This window comes from Triticum dicoccoides, chromosome 5B (genome assembly GCF_002162155.2).
Source record: "Triticum dicoccoides isolate Atlit2015 ecotype Zavitan chromosome 5B, WEW_v2.0, whole genome shotgun sequence".
NCBI lineage: Eukaryota > Viridiplantae > Streptophyta > Magnoliopsida > Poales > Poaceae > Triticum > Triticum dicoccoides.
The window spans coordinates 251,060,327-251,081,655 of NC_041389.1; positions in this window are offsets into that span (position 1 = coordinate 251,060,327).

Sequence of the window (21,329 nt, forward strand, 5' to 3'; positions counted from 1 at the left end):
CTATCTCTATCAGATCTCACTATCGCAAGTGGCCGTGAAGGGATTGACAACCCCTTTATTGTGTTGGTTGCGAGTTCTTTGTTTGTTTGTGTAGGTGCGTGGGACTTCTGAGGAGCCTCCTACTAGATTGATACCTTGGTTCTCAAAAATTGAGGGAAATACTTACGCTACTTTGCTGCATCACCATTTCCTCTTCAAGGAAAACTATCGCAAGCTCAAGACGTAGCAAGAAGGATTTCTGGCGCCGTTGCCGAGGAGGTATTCGCTCAAGTCAAGACATACCAAGCACCCATCACAAACTCATCTCCCTCACATTTACATTATTTGCCATTTGCCTCTCGTTTTCCTCTCCCCCACTTCACCCTTGCCGTTTTATTTGCCCTCTCTTTCCCAATCTTCTCCTCTCTTTTTCGCTTGCCTTTTTCTGTTTGCTTTTGTGTTGGATTACTTGTTGCCATGGCGCAAGATAATACCAAATTGTGTGATTTCTCCAATACCAATAATAATGATTTCCTTAGTACTCCGATTGCTCCTCTTAATGATGTTGAGTCTTGTGAAATCAATACTGCTTTGCTGAATCTTGTTATGAAAGATCAATTCGCCAGCCTTCCTAGTGAAGATGCCGCTACTCATCTAAACAACTTTGTTGATTTGTGTGATATACAAAAGAAGAAAGATACGGATAATGATATTGTTAAATTAAAGTTATTTCCGTTTTCACCTAGAGATCGTGCTAAAGTTTGGTTTTCGTCTTTGCCTAAAAATAGTATTGATTCTTGGAACAAGTGCAAAGATGCTTTCATATCTATGTATTTTTCTCCACTAAGATCATCACTCTTAGGAACGATATTATGAATTTTAAACAACTTGATCATGAGCAAGTTGCCCAATCTTGGTAAAGAATGAAATTGATGATTCGCAATTGCCCTACTCATGGTTTGAATTTATTGATGATCATACAAAATTTTTATGCCGGTTTGTACTTTGCTTCTAGAAATCTTTCAGGTTCGGCCGCGGGAGGCACTTTTATGGAAATCACGTTAGGAGATGCTACAAAACTTCTTAATAATATTATGGCTAATTATTCTCAATGGCACACCGAAAGATCTTTTAGTAAAAAAAGTGCATGCTATAGAAGAAATCAATGTTTTGAGTGGAAAGATGGATAAACTTATGAAGTTGTTTGCTACTAAAAATGCTCCTCTTGATCCCAATGATATGCCTTTGTCTACTTTGATTGAGAATAATAATGAATCTATGGATGTGAATTTTGTTGGTAGGAATAGTTTTGGAAACAATGCTTATAGAGGAAACTTTAATTCTAGACCGTTCCCTAGTAATTCCTCTAATAATTATGGAAATTCCTACAATAATTCTTATGGTAATTTTAATAAGATGCCCTCTGATTTTGAGAATAGTGTGGAAGAATTTATGATTTCTCAAAAGAATTTTAATGCTTTGCTTGAAGAAAAATTGCTCAAAGTTGATGATTTGGCTAGGAACATTGATAGACTTTCGCTTGATGTTGATTCTCTTAAACTTAGATCTTGTCCTCCTAAGCATGATATCAATGAGTCTCTCAAAGCAATGAGAATTTCCATGAGTGCAGGAAAGAACCGCTAGATTGCGTGCTAAGAAAGATTGCTTTGTAATGGCGTGTTCTTCTAGTTTCAATGAAAATAATGTTGAAGATCTTAAAGTTATTGATGTGTCTCCTATTAGATCTTTGTTTTGCAATATGAATCTTGATAATAATGGGACTGGAGATGAGTCAACTTTAGTTAGAAGGCGTCCCAAGAATTTGGAGTTTTTAGATCTTGATGCAAAATTTGGTAAAAGTTGGATTTGAGAGGTCATAACTTTAAATAGTATTGAACCCACTATCTCGGATTTCAAGGAATTTGATTATGATAATTGTTCTTTAGAAGGTTGTATTTCCTTGTTGCAATCCGTTGTTAATTCTCCTCATGCTTATAGTCAAAATAAAGCTTTTACCAAACATATCGTTGATGCCTTGATGCAATCTTATGATGAAAAACTTAATTTGGAAGTTTCTATACCTAGAAAACTTAATGATGAGTGGGAACCTACTATAAAGATTAAAATTAAATATCATGAGTGTTTTGCTTTGTGTGATTTGGGTGCTAGTGTTTCCACGATTCCGAAAACTTTATGTAATATTCTAGGTTTCCATGATCTTGATGATTGCTCTTTAAATTTGCACCTTGCGGATTCCACCATTAAAAAGCCAATGGAAGGATCAATGATTTTCTCATTGGTGCAAATAGAAATTTGGTGCCCGTAGATTTTATCGTTCTTGATATAGATTGCAATCCTTCTTGCCCTATTATTCTTGGTAGACCTTTCTTAGAACGATTGGTGCAATTATTAATATGAAGGAAGGGAATATTAGATTCCAATTTCCATTAAGGAAAGGCATGTAGCACTTTCCAAGAAATAGAGCTAAATTACCTTATGAATCTATCATGCGGGCTACTTATGAATTGAGTGTCAAAGATGGCATACTTAGATCTATCTTCGCTTTTATGCCTAGCTAGGGGCGTTAAACGATAGCGCTAGTTGCGAGGCAACCCAATTTTATTTGTGTTTTTTGTATTTTTTAGTAATAAATTTTGCATCTACCTTCTGTTTAGATGTGTTTTTATGTTTTAATTAGTGTTTGTGCCAAGTAGAACCTATAGGATAACCTATGATGATAGTTAATTTGATTCTGCTGAAAAACAGAAACTTTGCACGCACGAAATTAGTTTTGTTAAATCACAGAAACGTGATTTTGTGTTGATTCTTTTTGGTTCTGATCAATAGATAAATTGTACATGACTTCCTATTTTGTTATGATTTTTAGAGTTCCAGAAATTTGCATTAGTTACAGATTGCTACAGACTGTTCTGTTTTTGACAGATTCTGCCTTTCGTGTGTTGTTTGCTTATTTTGATGCATCTATGGCTAGTAAAATAGTTTATAAACCATAGAGAAATTGGAATACAGTAGGTTTAACAGCAAAATAAATAAAGAACGAGTTCATTATAGTACCTTATGTGGTGGTTTTGTTTTCTTTCACTAATGGAGCTTATAAGATTTCCTGTTGAGTTTTGTGTTGTGAAGTTTTCAAGTTTTGAGTAAAGATTTGATGGACTATGGAATAAGGAGTGGCAAATGCCTAAGCTTGGGGATGACCATGGAACCCCAAGATATTCAGGAATATCCAAAAGCCTAAGCTTGGGGATGCCCTGGGAAGGCATCCCCTCTTTCGTCTTCGTTCATTGGTAACTTTACTTGGAGCTATATTTTTATTCACCACATGATATGTGTTTTTCTTGGAGCGTCGTGTATTATATTAGTATTTTCTTTTTAGTTTTCCACAATCATCCTTGCTGTACACACCTTTTGGGATAAGCCTACTTGATTAGAATTTGTTAGAATACTCTATGTGCTTCACTTATTTCTTTTGAGCTTGATAGTTTTTGCTCTAGTACTTCACTTATATCTTTTAGAGCATGGCGGTGGCTTAATTTTGTAGAAATTTCTAGTCTCTCATGCTTCACTTATATTATTTTGAGAGTCTTTTAGAACAGCATGGTATTTGCTATGGTTATAAAATTGGTCCTAGAATGGTAAGCATCCAAGTTGGATATAATAAAAACTATCATAGGAAGTGAATTGGATGCTATGATCAATTTGATACTTGATAATTGTTTTGAGATATGGAGGTAGTGATATTAAAGTCATGCTAGTTGGGTGATTATGAATTTAAAGAATGCTTGTGTTGAAGTTAGCAAGTCCCGTAGCATGCAAGTATGGTTAAAGTTGTGTAACAAATTTGAAACATGAAGTGTACTTGGATTGTGCATCCTTATGAGTGGCGGTCGGGGACGAGCAATGGTCTTTTACTACCAATCTATCCCTCTAGGAGCATGCGCGTAGTGCTTGGTTTTTGATGAATTCTAAATTTTTGCAATAAGTATATGAGTTCTTTTGACTAATGTTGAGTCCATGGATTATACGCACTTTTACCTTTCCACCATTGCTAGCCTCTTCGGTACCGTGCATTGCCCTTTCTCACCTTGAGAGTTGGTGCAAACTTCGCCGTTGCATCCAAACCCCATGATATGATACGCTCTATCACATATAAACCTCCTTATATCTTCCTCAAAACAGCCACCGTACCTACCTATTATGGCATTTCCATAGCCATTCCGAGATATATTGCCATGCGACTTTCCACCGTTCCGTTCATCATTATGACATACATTACTTTTGTCATATTGCCATTGCATGATCATGTAGTTGACATCGTATTTGTGGCAAAGCCACCATGCATAATTTTCATACATGTCACTCTTGATTCATTGCACCATCCCGGTACACCGCCGGAGGCATTCATATAGAGTCATATCTTGTTCTAGTTTCGAGTTGTAATTCATGTGTTGTAATCAATAAAAGTGTGATGATCATCATTACTAGAGCATTGTCCCAAAGAAAAAAAAGAAAAACAAGAAAGGCCAAAAAAAGGCCAAAGAAAACAGAGGAAAAAAGAAAAAGAAAAAAAAGAAAAAAAGAAAAGAAAATAAATAAAAAGGGGAAATGTTACTATCTCTTTTTCCACACTTGTGCTTCAAAGTAGCACCATGTCCTTCATATAGTGAGTCTCATATATTGTGCTTCAAAGTAGCACCATGTTTTTCATATAGTGAGTCTCGTATGTTGTCACTTTCATATACTAGTGGGAATTTTTCATTATAGAACTTGGCTTGTATATTCCTACGATGGGCTTCCTCAAATGCCCTAGGTCTTCGTGAGCAAGCAAGTTGGATGCACACCCAATAGTTTTCTTTTGTTGAGCTTTCATTCATTTATACCTCTAGTGGCATCCATTGCATGGCAATCCCTACTCCTCATGTTGACATCAATTGATGGGCATCTCCATAGCCCATTGATTATCCTCGTCAATGTGAGACTTTCTCTTTTTTTGTCTTCTCCACACAATCCCCATCATCATATTCTGTTCCACCCATAGTGCTATATCCATGGCTCACGCTCATGTATTGCGTGAAAGTTGAAAAAGTTTGAGATTATTTAAGTACGAAACAATTGCTTGGCTTGTCATCAGGGGTGTAGAATTTGTGAACATTTTTGTGTGACGAAAATGAAGCATAGCCTAACTATATGCTTTGTAGGGATGAACTTTCTTTAGCCATGTTATTTTGAGAAGACATGATTGCTTTGATTAGTATGCTTGAAGTGTTACTATTTCTTTTGTCAATATGAACTTTTATTTTGAATCATTTGGATCTGAACATTCATGCCACAATAAAGAAAATTACATTGAGAAATATGCTAGGTAGCATTCCACATCAAAAATTCTGTTTTTATCATTTACCTACTCGAGGACGAGCAGGAATTAAGCTTGGGGTTGCTTGATACGTCTCCAACGTATCTATAATTTTTTATTGTTCCATGCTATTATAATACCCCTTTTGGATGTTTATGGGCTTTATTTTACACATTTATATCATTTTCGGGACTAACCTACTAACCGAAGGCCCAGCCCGTATTGCTGTTTTTTTGCCTATTTTAGTATTACGAAGAAAGGGAATATCAAACGGAGTCCAAACGGAATGAAACCTTCGGGAGCGTGATTTTTGGAACGAACGTGATCCAGAGGACTTGGAGTGCAAGTCAAGAAGCAATCGAGGTGGCTAGGAGATAGGAGGGCGCGCCCACCCCTCCTGGGCGCGCCCCTGTCTCCTGGGCCCCTCGAGCGGCCACCGACGTACTTCTTCCTCCTATATATACCCACGTACCCCGAAAACATCCAGGGAGCCAACGAAAAACAATTTCCACCGCCGTAACCTTCTGTATCCGCGAGATCCCATCTTGGAGCCTTCGTCGGCACTCCGTCCGAGGGGGAATCGACCATGGAGGGTTTCTACCTCAACACCATAGCCCCTCCGATGAGTTGTGAGTAATTTACCACAGACCTTCGGGTACATAGTTATTAGCTAGATGGCTTCTTCTCTCTTTTTGGATCTCAATACAATATTATCCCCCTCTCTTGTGGAGATCTATTTGATGTAACTCTTTTTGCGGTGTGTTTGTCGAGATCCGATGAATTGTGGGTTTATGATCACGTTTATCTATGAGAAATATTTGAATCTTCTGTGACTTCTTTTATGTATGAGTTATCTTTGCAAGTCTCTTCGAATTCACAGTTTGGTTTGGCCTACTAGATTGATCTTTCTTTCCATGGGAGAAGTGCTTAGCTTTGGGTTCAATCTTGCGGTGTCCTTACCCAGTGACAGAAAGGGTTGCAAGGCACGTATTTTATTGTTTCCATCGAGGATAAAAAGATGGGGTTTATATCATATTGCTTGAGTTTATCCCTCTACATCATGTCATCTTTCTTAATGCGTTACTCTGTTCTCATGAACTTAATACTCTAGATGCATGCTGGATAGTGGTCGATGTGTGGAGTAATAGTAGTAGATGCAGGCAGGAGTCGGTCTACTTGTTGCGGACGTGATGCCTATATACATGATCATGCCTAGATAATCTGATAATTATTCGCTTTTCTATTAATTGCTCGACCGCAATTTGTTCACCCACCGTAATACTTATGCTATCTTGAGAGAAGCCACTAGTAAAACCTATGGCCCCCGGGTCTATCTTTTATCATATAAGCTTTCAATCTACTTTTATTTGCATCTTTACTTTTTGCATCTATATTATAAAATACCCAAAATATATTTATCTTATCATACTATCTCTATCAGATCTCACTTTCACAAGTGGCCGTGAAGGGATTGACAACCCCTTTATTGCATTGGTTGCGAGTTCTTTGTTTGTTTGTGTAGGTGTGTTGGACTTCTGAGGAGCCTCCTACTCGATTGATACCTTGGTTATCAAAAACTGAGGGAAATACTTACGCTACATTGCTGCATCACCCTTTCCTCTTCAAGGAAAACCAACACAAGCTCAAGACGTAGCAGATTCCTCTACAAGGAAGAGAGGGGGAAGGAAGGAGAGGGAGAGGGAGTAGGAAAGGGGGCGCCGCCCCCCTTTCCCTTGTCCATTTCGGACTGCTAAGGGGGGGGGGCTGCCCTGGCGGCCCTCCTCTCTCTCCACTAAGGCCCATTGGTTCCCTCGGGGGTTCCGGTAACCCCTCGGGCACTCCGTTTTTACTCGAAACCACCTGGAACAGTTCCGGTGTCCGAATAACATGGTCCAATATATCAATCTTTATGTCTCGACCATTTCGAGACTCCTCGTCATGTCCGTGATCTCATCCGGGACTCTGAACAAACTTCGGTCATCAAAACACATAACTCATAACAGACGTCATCCAACGTTCAGCGTGCGGACCCTACAGGTTCGAAAACTATGTAGACATGACCAAGACACATCTCTGGTCAATAACCAATAGCGGAACCTAGATGCTCATGTTGGCTCCTACATATTCTATGAAGATCTTTATTGGTCAAACCGCATAACAACATATGTTGTTCCCTTTGTCATCGGTATGTTACTTGCCGGAGATTCGATCGTGGGTATCATCATACCTAGTTCAATCTCGTTACCGGCAAGTCTCTTTACTTGTCCCATAACGCATCATCCCGCAACTAACTCATTAGTCACATTGCTTGCAAGGCTTATAGTGATGAGTGAGGGAGTCCTGGATTAGGGGGTATCCGGACAGCCGGACTATATACTTTGGCATACAAGACTCAAGACTTCGTCCCGTGTCCGGATGGGACTCTCCTTTGCGTGGAAGACAAGCTTGGCGATCCGGATAATAGAGTTCCTTCTTTGTAACCAACTCTGTGTAAACCCTAGCCCCCTCCGGTGTCTATATAAACCGGAGGGTTTAGTCCTTAGAGGGACAATCATAATCATCATAGGCTAGCTTCTAGGGTTTAGCCTCTACGATCTTGTGGTAGATCAACTCTTGTAATACTCACATCATCAAGATCAATCAAGCAGGAAGTAGGGTTTTACCTCCATCGAGAGGGTCCGAACCTGGGTAAAACATCATGTCCCTTGCCTCCTGTTACCATTAGCCTTATACGCACAGATCGGGACCCCCTACCCGAGATCCGCCGGTTTTGACACCAACATTGGTGCTTTCATTGAGAGTTCTTCTGTGTCGTCGCTGCAAGGCTCGATGGCTCCTTCAATCATCAACTACAACGTGGTCCAGGGCGAGACTTTTCTCCTCGGACAGATCTTCGTGTTCGGTGGCTTCGCACTGCGGGCCAATTCGCTTGGCCATCTGGATCAGATCGACAGCTACACCCCTGACCATCAGGTCAGGTTCGGAAGCTTGAACTACACGGTCGATATCCGTGGAGACTTGATCTTCGACGGATTCGGGCCTACGCCAGGAGCACCGTACAGTCATGACGAGCACGGCTTAGACCTGCTATTGGACAATTCTCAGGATATCGCACCTGTAGGAGCTCGGGACCTAAATCCGGGGCAGATCGCGTCGTCCGAGGATGGGTGGATGGACCCTGCCCCGGAGGCCGCACACTCATCAGCGGTAGAGCCGAACACAGACTTCACCCCCAAGGAAGCCTGTGAATCTGGACCCCCGGACTCGTGTCCGGTTGTAAGTTCCAGTCCGCGCACCCCCGAGCCCGCCGCATCTGGTTGTGGCTCCGGTAATGGAGTTCACCGCTGCGGACATCTTCCAGCACTCGCCTTTTGGCGACATGCTGAACTCATTAAAGTCTCTCTCTTTGTCAGGAGACTCTTGGCCGAACTATGTCCGGCTTGAGGGGGAAGAAGGCGACGAAGAAATTCGTTCCCCACCCACCACCCACTTCATAGCCACTGTCGACGACGTAACAGACATGCTTGACTTCGACTCCGATGACACCAACGATACAGACGTTGGCGCAGGGGACGATTCCGAACCACTGCGGGGTGCTGGACTGCCACCTCATCATATGATATATACATGGTGGACATGCCTAAGGAGGACGATGGCGACAAAACCGAGGGTAAAACCCCCTGACAAAAGCCAAAACGATGGCGCAGACGCCGCTCTAAGTCCAGCCACAGTAAAAACAACGATAACAGCGCTAGAAGGATCGACACCCCAGACAACTCCAAAGGCAACAACGACCATACGGACCCAGCAATGGAGCAGGATGAGCCAGGTCACGCCGAACACAGCCCAGAGTAGATGCCTGATCACAGTGATCCCGAGGGCCGAACTCATCAAACTGTCCCGGGACAGGAGCATAGTCCGGACGATGACGCATTCATCATCCCAGAAACACGTCTGGAACGAGATAACCTCCACAGAAGGCTTATGGCCACTGCAAGAAGTCTAAAGAAGCAGAAGCAAAGGCTTAAGGCCGCACAGGAAATGCTCAATCGCAGATGGAATAAAGTGCTAGACACTGAAGAAAAATACGGCGACGATCGCCACACAAAGAGCTATCCAAAGCGCAAGATGCTGCCAGAATTCGATGATGAGGCCGTTCCACCGAAGAACAATACGGCCAGTAGGCCGGAACAACCACTTCATAACCACAATAGAGCAGCTACTGACGCCGCACACGATTTACATGAGCTCCTGGATAAGAAGGCCGACGCGGCCAGGTCCATCTATGGATCTAGAGGACACGCTCCGGTGCAGTATTACGGTCACCAAAACAATCAGACTGATCGAGTACCAGTTCGGAATCATCCCCGGACACAACAATAGTCAACAACATGCCACAACATGTCCAGATACAGAGGGGCTGCTCACCCTCTATGCTTCACCGAAGAGGTACTGGACCATGAATTTCCACAAGGTTTCAAACCCATGAACATAGAGGCATATGATGGAACGACAGACCCCGGGGTCTGTATTGAGGATTTTATCCTTCACATACACATGGCTCGTGGGGACGACTTCCATGCCATCAAATACCTTCCCCTCAAGTTGAAGGGACCAGCTGGGCACTGGTTGAAAACCCTCCCCGAAAACTCAATCGGAAGTTGGGAGGAACTTGAGGATGCTTTCAGGGCCAATTTTCAAGGAACCTATGTCCAACCTCCGGACGCTGACGATTTAAGTCACATAATTCAGCAACCTGGAGAGTCCGCCTAGAAGCTTTGGAATAGATTCCTCACTAAGAAGAATCAAATTGTCGATTGTCCGGATGCCGAAGCCCTAGCAGCCTTCAAGCACAGTATCCGGGATGAGTGGCTCGCCAGACACCTCAACAAAGAAAAGCCGAGGACAATGGGAGCCTTAACAAGCCTTATGACCCGCTTTTGCACGGGTGAAGACAGCTGGTTAGCCCGTAGAGGCACCAGCGACCCAGGCACATCCGAAATCAGAGATGGCAATGGGAAGCCACAGCGCAATAAAAACAAACGTCGAAACAAGGACGAAAGTCCGGACAACACAACGGTCAACGCCGGATTCAGGGGCTCTTGACCCGGTCAACAAAAGAAGCCATTTAAAGGCAGCAAAGAGGGACCGTCCGGCCTGAACAAAGTCCTGGACAGACTGTGCCAAATTCATGGCACCCCCGAAAAACCTGCGAACCACACTCACAGAGAATGCTGGGTCTTTAAGCAGGCCAGCAAATTAAATGCCGAACACAAGGGAAGGGAAACACCAAGTGAAGACGAGGATGAGCCTCGCCAGCCAAACACTGGGGGACAAAAAAAACTCCCACCAGAGGTAAAAATAGTAAACATGATCCACGCGGCTCACAGTAGGCGCGAACGCGCGCTCAGAGACGCATACGCTATAGAGCCCGTCATCCCCAAACTTAACTACTAGTCGGCCTGCCCGATCACCTTCGATCACAGGGACTACCCGACTAGTATGTGGCACGGAGGATCAGCTGCCTTGGTGCTCGACCCAATAATCGACAGATACCATCTCACTTGCGTCCTCATGGACGGCATCAGTAGTCTTAATATAATATACCAGGACAATGTCCGCAGGATGGGGATAGACCCATCTAGAATCAGCCAAACTAACACCACCTTTGAAGGGGTGATACCAGGCATTGAAGCCCGCTGCAGGGGCTCCCTCGTACTAGAGGTGACATTCGGTTCCCCAGGCAACTTCAGAAGTGAAGAACTACTCTTCACCATCGCCCCATCCAAAGTGGTTATCATGCATTGCTCGGGAGAATGGCCTTCGCCCGCTTCAACGCAGTACCGCACTACGCCTACCTTAAACTCAAGATGCCTGGCCCACATGGCGTCATCAATGTTAACGGAAATACAGAGCGTTCCTTACACGTAGAAGAGTACGTGACGGCTCTAGCAGCCGGACTCTAAGCAGCCTCTAATATCAGAACGCATGATTGGTCGTTAAGACCACGGACACGGTTAGACGAGTCCGGTAGCCCAGATAAACCTGAGTTGGGCGCCATACATGTAATCCCATAGAGGACACCAGGGGCTATAGATATTTAATAAATCCCAACTCTTGGCTTGACCTTATCAACAGGCCAATGTCTTACACTTTTACTATCCATTGATGATATCGAACTCTTCGCACACTTACGTCATACTCTTCTACATGAGTTTTCCTTTTTACAGACACCATTCTTGTGATACCCTCCCAGGACACGGCACAATAGAGACAAAGGCACAGACGTGCAGTAGGGCCCCGCTCAAAGGTTTCTCTTTAGATTAAGCCCCTGTGTAAACCTTCTTTATTGTCTCTTGTTGCTTACACATCCCATGGGTACTACACCCACAGAGGATACTACCGTTATTGGCATTTCTCCATGACAGATTAATGCACGTACCTGGAAATACAGGGTTCATAATAAAGGGCGTTACTCAGCCCAATATATGTTATAAAGTCCGAATACCTTCGGGAGTGTTCGGCGTCGCGAGTTTGGCCTTATATGCATCAGCTCCGAATCATGTCTTTGGTCAAATGTTGGGTTTGCCCGGCTCCTAGGTTTGCTGCCTTACGTTCCATTCTTATCGGCTAAGGCGGCCAAAGTAGAACTACTGCGATTGTGCCCTGGTTATTCCGGATGAGCACCTCAGTAGAGAAAGCCGAAAACTGACTGTCATGATATAGCGAGAGACTGTTCAACCACTCGAAGACTTATCAGAGTTTTTAGGATTCCTCCACATTAACGGAGGACCATTTCCCGGTCATGTACACACACGCCCGTACTCGGATGCATGCAAAGGTACCAGGGGCTACATAGTAGCCCCACAGTTAAACTCCTATGACTAAGTGAAAGTGTTAGAGCTATATAGTCTGGTTGCCTGGTTCGACGTGCGATCACCTCCTTAATGGACCAAGATGTTGGATGAAGTGTGATTATGCATATTTTCGCGAACACCCTCGCATTGTATGCGTGGGGGCTTAAGCCAACGACTGCTAACTTTCAGATTACATACATACATCAAACGGCCGCACAGGAGGCACAATAACACTTTCGGGCAAAAAGTATAAACATAGCCTTCATAATTTAAATAACATTGTTTTTACAATGAAACGATTTGTCACTCGAACATGACATTCTTCGAGCACTGAGCCTCTATTAAACGAGAACCTTCTGTTACCTGCTCCAAGTAGTGCTCGGCCGGATCCTGGCTTCCCGCCAGATTTTGGGTTGAATTGATGGTGGCCTCCATATCTGTCCAATATGATTTAACACGGGCAAGAGCCATCCGTGCACCCTCTATGCACGCCGACCTCTTCATAGCATCGATCCATGATACGTCACCAAGGAATTGTTGCACTAAACCAAAATAACTGTCCGGCTTAGGCCCCTTCGGCCATAGATGGTCTATTACAGACTGCATTGCAAGACCGGACAGCCTATGGAGCTTGGCCACATCAGCCATCCTCTCATTCAATGGCAATGGGCGCGTTGGAGCACTGAATTGCGACCAAAATAGCTTTTCCACTTCATTATCTTTTTGATCCTCGAAAAACTTGGCCGCATCAGCCGTACTCTTCGCCAAATCTGCATATGCGTCTGCAGGGCTCCAGCATCGATCCAGAGGAGCGTACATTGGATCTAAAAACTTCATCCGCAACAAATAGGTGTTTCTAGCCGCGATTTCTCTGGCCTGTCGAAGCTCCTCCCGCGCGTCCCTAATATCGGAACGTGTCTCCTTGGCCACATCAAGGGCCTTCTTCTGGTCAGCCGAATTCGCTTGATTCTCTTTTTTAAGAAGCTCATACCGGTTCGCGGCGTTCTTCAGCTCCACAGCCATCTCGGCTATTTTATTTTTGCTTGGCGATGAGCAGCCTGTTCGACTCTCAACTCTTCGTCCGCCTTTAGGGCAGCCGCATTGCTCGCTCGGACTTATTACTTGGCTTGGGCAAGTTCCGCCCTCAGGGCCTCCATGGCAGCAGCTCCGCTTGCTGTCCAAGCATAGCACATTAACATTATGCTCATCTTAATATTTCCTATTAATAAGGAAAGCAGAGTACATACTCTGCGACTCGTTCAGCCGCTCATTCACTAGTGTGATATCGGCATCCACAACTCCAATCTGCCTCCTCAGCTCGGCGACTTCAACGGACTGGTCGACTGCTGGATCCTTCGCCACCTGCGCATGAATACGATGCGATCATTATTCAACAATGTGATCCTCCGTTTGCTGTCTAGGGCTGGCAACCAGAGTCTCAGGGGCTACTATCTACATGGAGCACACCTAGCACATGCGTCATAATCAAAAAATTACGTATTTCATTACATACCTCAAAGCCTCTGAGCAGACTCGTAAAAGCTTCATGCAGCCTGCTTATGGCAGATGAAACCTTCCCAAGCACCATGCTCATCAATGAACGGTGATCCTCCGAGAGAGCAGCTCACTCCAGAAGGCCCGTCAGCATGTCCGACCGGTCGCCGAATTGTGCCGGACCCTTCTTATCGCCCCTCATGGGAGCCGAACGCTCCGGGCTCAGGGCGGCCAAAGTATTAGCTTCTGGCCTCGGCAAATCTGGACTCCTCCGTGACGACACCTTGGGGTCGCCCGCCCCATGAGGCAAGAGAGTTTGGTGGGGTTTCACTCTCCATCATCTCCGGAAGGAGATCCCCCGAAGACGAACTCTGTCGAGAAGAGCTGCTAGCCGGACTGCGAAGAATGGATCCTGGTTATTTTTCTCAGAGGAAGAAGCAGTAGCTTCGTATTTACGGTTAACTTACAGCTCGGCTGAGGGCTGGCCCGTTTGTGGGCATGGCGCGGTAAAGACGCCCTTCGGGACAGGGCCGCCTGGTGAAGTTTTATTCCCTTGCTTGGGCACCTCCGTCTCCAAGTCTTCGGAGGCGCCCCTTTTCTTCCCGCGAGGGGAGGAGACCTTAGATTCCCCTCCCCGACTATCCTCCTTTGTGGAGGTAGCAATACCCTCGGTTTGGATGTGCAATGTGTGAAGTTCCGCTTCTCTGTTCTCCCCTTTGTCTTTCCTCGAAGGCACTTGACTTAGGACACGGCTAAGCATCTTGGCTATGGCAGGACTAGGTGAGCCTTCGGGAAGTGGCGCCGGACACCTGATTCTCTCCGCCTTGCCGAGCCATTCCTGGCCGCGGATGGTTTTCAAAATAATGTTATGATAAATATAAATGAAGTGTTCGGTTTCTGGGTTACTTACTCAGGTATCTGGGCGGTTGCAGCTCAGACCCACATCCTTGGTGGTGTCCGGACACTTTACTTGTGGTCCGAAGAATAACTTACACATCCCTTCGAGCGTCATGCCGAAGAAGTGCAGAATAGTCCGCGGACCTTCCGGATTAAATTCCCACATCCGGAGAGTCCGGCGTTTGCATGGCAAGATCCGTCGGACTAGCATTATCTGAATTATGCTGACAAGGCTAATGTCCCTCTCAAGAAGCTCCTGAATGTGGCTCTTCAATGTTGGTACATCATTAGCAGGCCCCCAATCCAGTCCCACATTGGCCCATGACGCCAGTTGAGGTGGAGGGCCCGAGCGGAAGTCGGGGGCAGCCACCCACTTTGTGCCTCTGGGAGCCGTGATGTAAAACCACCTCCACTGCGATAGATCGGACACCTCGGGAAGGAGCCCTCTGGCCATGGGGCGTCGGTGTTCCTGCTTATTACAACACCTCCGCACTCCGCGTGTTGCCCCTCAATAATCTTCGGCTTCACATTGAAGCCGAAGAGCCATAAGCCAAAGTGCGGGGTGATGGAGGAAAGCTTTGCACACGACGTTGAACGACGAGATGGGAAGGATGGCGTCCGGAGCTAGATTGTGAAAATCTAGCCCGTACTAGACCTTGAGCCCTCTCACAAAGGGATCAAGGGTAAAGCCTAAGCCGTGGAGGAAGTGAGAAACAAATACGATGCTCTCGTTGGGCTCGGGAGTAGGGATGACCTGCCCTGGAGCAGGAAGCCTGTGTTTGATGTCGGCGGTCAGATATCTGACCTCCCTGAGCTTCACAATGTCCTCCTCTGTGACAGAGGAGGCCATCCACCGGCCTTGAAGGTTGGATCCGGACATGATTAAACATCTGAAGTGCTTCAGCTTGGGTTTCGGGTGTTGGGACTCGATATGCGAAAGGCGCAAGTGTGGTAGAAAAGAGGGATAGGCCTCGGCCCCTCTATAAAGGGGGTGAATATCAGGCGTCCTCAGCATAACCGCTTGGGACTTACCTAAAAACACGGAGTCATACCAACAGGCATCGTGGGGTTGCACGCGCCCGTATTGATCGAAGATCCCGCAATGAGGGGAACATGATCTCTGCTTTGGCAAGGAGTGCCAATAAAACCGCATCGCAACGCGTATCGAGGCAGGCCAAGAAAAACCGGTTTGTGTTGGGCCAGGCCATGGCGTAAGAGCACACCGTACAAAAAATTGCCAGCAGATCAGATTTATGGAGTGCTATGCTCTCTACGGAGGTGTGCGGAAATTATCTCGCAAAGCTGGACACAATCCTCAGTCTGCGTTGGAGTATTCGGAGATGGAACCTGCCTTGCAATGCCGAAGACAATCTACGCACTGGACTCATCGTCATTGAAGCCTGGTTCAGGAGCTACTGAGGGAGTCCTGGATTAGGGGGCATCCGGACAACCGGACTATATACTTTGGCCAGTGTCACACCCTAGCTAGTCATGCATTAGAGTGTTGCATCATGTTTACTCTTTCATCAGAAACTTGAAATGGGGATGACAGAACCCCCAGTCCCCTCTGAAACCAACTAGGGTTACTAAAAATAATTTTCAATGAACCTGAAATGCCCTTCTAAAATGCCCATCATTTTTGTCTTGGTTCAGAACCTCTGCCAAAAGTGGTGCACATTTTCCTAGGCCATCCTAGGGTTTTTGAATTAAATCATAAATATTTGAATTTGGGCATTTAAAATTATATAAAATATTTAAATGCTCAAATATCTCCAAACTAAAATGTTTCATGTTGGAAATAATCCAACTATGGACCAGGAGTAGTTTGGTGATTTTTGAAGTTGCCTAGGTATTTTATTAAATTCAACAAAGTTGCAGAAGTATTAAAAAACAGAAAACAGAAGAAAATGAAAAAAGCTTACCTGTCGCCCAACACCGGCCCACCTGCCGGCCCAGCCCAGCACCGCGCCAGCGAGCTGCTTGCCGGCCAGGCAGGCAGGCAGGTGCTCGACGGCGAGCACCGCATGGGTGCCACGCACCTGCTCGCCGCCTCGCCGCCTCCCTCGCCCGGCTAACGCCGTGGATCGGCGTCCCTCTCTCCCCCGAACCCCCCAGACACCCCCTCTCCTCTCCAGCTCCTCCCCCTCGCACGCCCCAGCCATGGCCGACGCCATCGCCGCCACCCCCTCGCCGTAGCCACGCCCTCCGTCCACCCCACGCCGTGCCACCGTGTCCAGGAGCTCCGTCGCCGTCCACTTCATCGAGCTAGCCGAGCCCCGTGTGCTCGTGTGGCCCGAGACCACCGCACCGACCTCGCCCGAGCTCGCCGTCGCCGAAGATCCCTTTCAACGCCGTCGCCGCCTCAGCTCGTCCCCGACCCCGCCGGTGGCCTCTACGGGAGCGCTGTGAGCCTAGCTACTCCTCCGACCCTCTCTCTCTCATTCCCGAGCCGTGTAGCCACCGCACGAGGATCACACGCCCGCACCGCCGCGGATCTCGTCGCCGACGTGCTTCCGGCCACACTCCGGCCACAAGATGGTGTCCATCTTACTCACCGAGTCCCGCAGCACCTAGCTAGCCACTCCCCGAGCCCCACCGACCCCTTTAGCGCCAAGTTCATCTTTGGCCGAACCCCGGTGGCCGCCAAAGTCGTCGCCGGCGCCAACTCCGGCCACCCCGACCCCAACGGACTCCACCAAGAGCTGCGGCTTGTCCTCAGCTCCACTCCGGTGGTCTCTGCGACCCATTTGGTGGCCGAAATGGCCAAAACCACTCCCGCCGCCGCGTCGGGCTCGCCGGCGGCTAAACGCCGGCGCCGCTGGCATTGACTTTGACCACGGGTGGGCCCTGGTTAACTCCCCTGAGTCAATGACAGGTGGGGCCCAGCCCTGTTAATTAAACAGGTTTAGTTTTAATTAAACTTTAATTAAAATAATCACCCTAACATGCGGGACCCACTGTCAGGTTTGACCCAGACCTGTTCCGTTGACCTGCTGACGTCACTCTGACGTTAGGCTGACGCAGTAATTGATTTTCTGGAATTATTCTAATATAGGAAATTCCAGAATATAATTTAAACTTCAAAAATTCATAACTTTTATTCTGTAACTCCAAATCAGACAAATTATATATGAAAAATGATCAGAAAAATTCAATCTATCCATCTGTACTATTTTCATGCATGACTAAGCAAGTTAACTTGATGTTTAATGCAGAACAAGGAAAAACACTTTAAAGGGCCATGTTTGAGTTTGAAATTTGAATCTTTGATTCAAATTGGTTCAAACCCTTCTGGTTTTAGTTGCATTAGCCCAACACACTCATATTGCCATGTTTCATGCATGCATCATATTGTTGCACATTGTTTGGTGATCGTTGTGTATCGGTGTCCCTTGCGACAGGTTCTGTCTTCGAGGAGTACCGTGACTACCCTAACGAAGAACCGTATCAGTGCATCGAACCATCAGGCAAGCAACCAACCAGTTGATCATATCGATACAATCCCATGTTCTCGCTCCTGCTCTCTTTTACTGCATTAAGACAACGCGTTTCAAACTGCTGTGTGCTACAGTAGTTGAACCCACCTCCTCTGCATGGCCTGTCATTGCCACCGTAACTAGTTGAAACCCACTAGCATGTGTAGGAGTTGATTGAGCCATATGTATGTGTTGTTCCTACCTTGCTATGCCTGCTATGCTTAGAGTCGTGTCAAGTCTGGTTCATCTGGGTGATGGGCTAGAGTGAAATGATTATGTCGGTAATGAGAGTGGTGTGGTGAACACGATTTGGTAAAGGTATCGATGAGAGGCCATGTAGGAGTACATGGTGGGTTGTTTCATTGAAGCCGACCTTAAGCACTGAGATCTGTATGTGTGATTTAAGATACAGCTACTACCATGCATTGGGCCCTGAAATATGACCCCGCTCGACTTCTTATTCACCCTAGCTCTCTGTCCAGGAGTTGCAAGTAGTTTCTGGTGTTTGTAGCCTACTGGAGGCCGTGGACAACGCTGACCATAGGGGTGGGCTGTGATGCGGTAGGTACGTGGCCGGGTGTACCGAATACCCGTTAGGTATCTCGGGAACCCTGTTCACATCGTTCGGGGCTGTATGGGAAACCTCGGCCGGACTCCCTGCGGATGGAACCTGGATAGGCGATAAACCTGGACTAGAGGCTTAGGTGTTTAGGTAGGTCGTGGTCTACACCCACGTCGGCTTTCGCTTGAAGTCTGCCGAGCACATGTCGTGTGCAGACGCTAAGTGGTGGAAACATGTATGAAGAAGTACACCCCTGCAGGGTTATCATGATCTATTCGAATAGCCGCGTCCGCGATAAAGGACTACTTGGTTGCCTATACAGTTCATAGACAAGTAAATGGAAACTACTAAAAGCCTCAAGATAAGTGTGAGTGCCGAGGATGGCTCTCCCGTAGGAAGACGGAGGGGAATCCTCGGTAGTGTATTGAAGTGGTGAGTAGTGGACTCGTGTGCGCAAAACCATTTCAAGTTGAAGTATCGTAGGATAGTCTAGCCAAGAGTCAAAGCTGGCTTGCTGCAATAACTCCACCAACCCTTCTTGATAATATGCATGTATGTAGGATCTGATGTAAGTCTTGCTGAGTACCTTTGTACTCATGTTGCTATAATTTACATTTTACAGAAGACGCTGCAACCCCTTCTGATGGGTTCTACGTAGACGTTGACATCAACGAGTAGGCTAAAGGCCCAGGTGGTGATCCTGAGCTTATGAAGGACCACGTAGTATAGCTAGGCTTTCCAAGCCTCTTTTATTTTACTAGTTGTCTGTACTCAGACAAGTTACTTTCGCTGCTGGTTTGTATGACTGTATGACTTGAATGCTGGGTCGTGAGACCCGTACCTTTGTGTATGTTATGTATGGCTCCCTGAGCCTTAAATAAAGTACTTGTGTCGTAGAGTCATGTTGTGATGCTTCGTTGTATTTGCACATATCGAGCATATTGTGTGTATGATTGAAATGCTTGGTATGTGTGGGATCTGACTACCTAGTTGTTTATCTTTAGTAGCCTCTCTTACCGGGAAATGTTTCCTAGTGTTACCGCTGAGCCATGGTAGCTTGCTACTACTGTGGAACACTTAGGCTGGCCGGCATGTGTCCTTCTTCGTTCCTGTGTCTGTCCCTTCGGGGAAATGTCACGCATTGAGTACCGGAGTCCTGTTAGCCCGCTACAGCCCGGTTTACCGGAGTCCTGCTAGCCCAGTGCTACAGCCCGGACCCACTTGCTGATGACCGACACGTTCGAAGCTGGGTCATGGATGCCTGTCCCTGTAGGTCTGTGCCACTTTGGGTTTACGACTAGTCATGTCAGCCCGGGCTCCTTATCATATGGATGCTAGCGACACTATCATATACGTGAGCCAAAAGGCGCAAACGGTCCCGGGCAAAGGTAAGGCGACACCCGTGGGGATACCGTGCGTGAGGCCGCAAAGTGATATGAGGTGTTACCGGCTAGATCGATGTGACATCAAGTCAGGGTCCTGACAGCGTTGGCATCAGAGCCGGACTGCCTGTAGGTTCTCCAAGCCAAACTGGTCGATGTTGAGTCTAGAAATTCTTTAGTAATATGTAGGGGAATTGTTTGTGGGTTGGAACGTAAGGCTCTTTTTACTCCTTTATCTTATGACATTCTGATCTGGGTCAGTCTATTCTTCCACCGGGGGTTAAGGAATTAGGATCTATTCTCTCTATCAGGATCACGTGTTACTAATCAGTAGTACCCTATAGGTTTGATGAATACAAGCCTAGTTCAGTTCTACTACCACATTATGTTGCTAGGATGGACTCAGAACCTTGATATGATGATGTTGAGTGTGTATGAAATCCTTTGTCAAATGTCTCAAAATCCTTCTTGAGCATTTACAGCTGTTATGCTGCCGAAATTTTGCTAGAAATTCTAATGCCTTTGCATTATGATTGTGCTTTCAGATGGCCACTCGCGACCTCAATCAAGTGGTTCGCCTGACTCGATGCCTAGATGTACCCGGCCATACTGCCATGTTGGTCAGGGTAATGACTGAGGCAGGATACCGTTGGTATCCTGAGTACACGGTCGAAGAGCAATTTCGGGACTTCAATCAAAGCCAGTATCTCTGCACTGTCAGGATATTTCCATCTTATCCTGGGTCCACCGAGCCCCTTCACTGCTCCTATGGACTCGGGGTTACTATTGAGATGGCTGTGCAGGACGCCGCCTACTCTATGATGACCATCATGCGAGTCAGATCTGGACTATTTCGGGACTCTGATTTCCGGTATATGCCAGGATCACTTCCGGGAGCACAAGGGTATCTCCAGGCTATCTATGCTGACCCCACCCAGGAGGATTCACGGACTCGCACCACTGCTGAGATGCTCGAGGATAAGGACCGTGAAAATCGGGCCTTGAGGTTAGAGCTCTTCAATACCCGTGCTGACCACTGGGCCACATTGACTCGGTTCGCACCGGCGGTGCAAGCTGGATATTCGGATATGCGCGATCTCTATCCTGTGAGATCTGCTCTGCCAGACGTGATGGGTTGGCATGATGTAGGAGGCATCACCCCACCTCGCGGTCCCCGCAGACCACCGTCTGTTGGTCCAAGACCTCATCCTAGCCCCTATGGTCCACAAGCTCCGCGAGATCGTCTGTTTCCGGATGATCATGTTGAGCTTCCAGGCTATGGAGGTGACTTCTATGAGGACTACTACG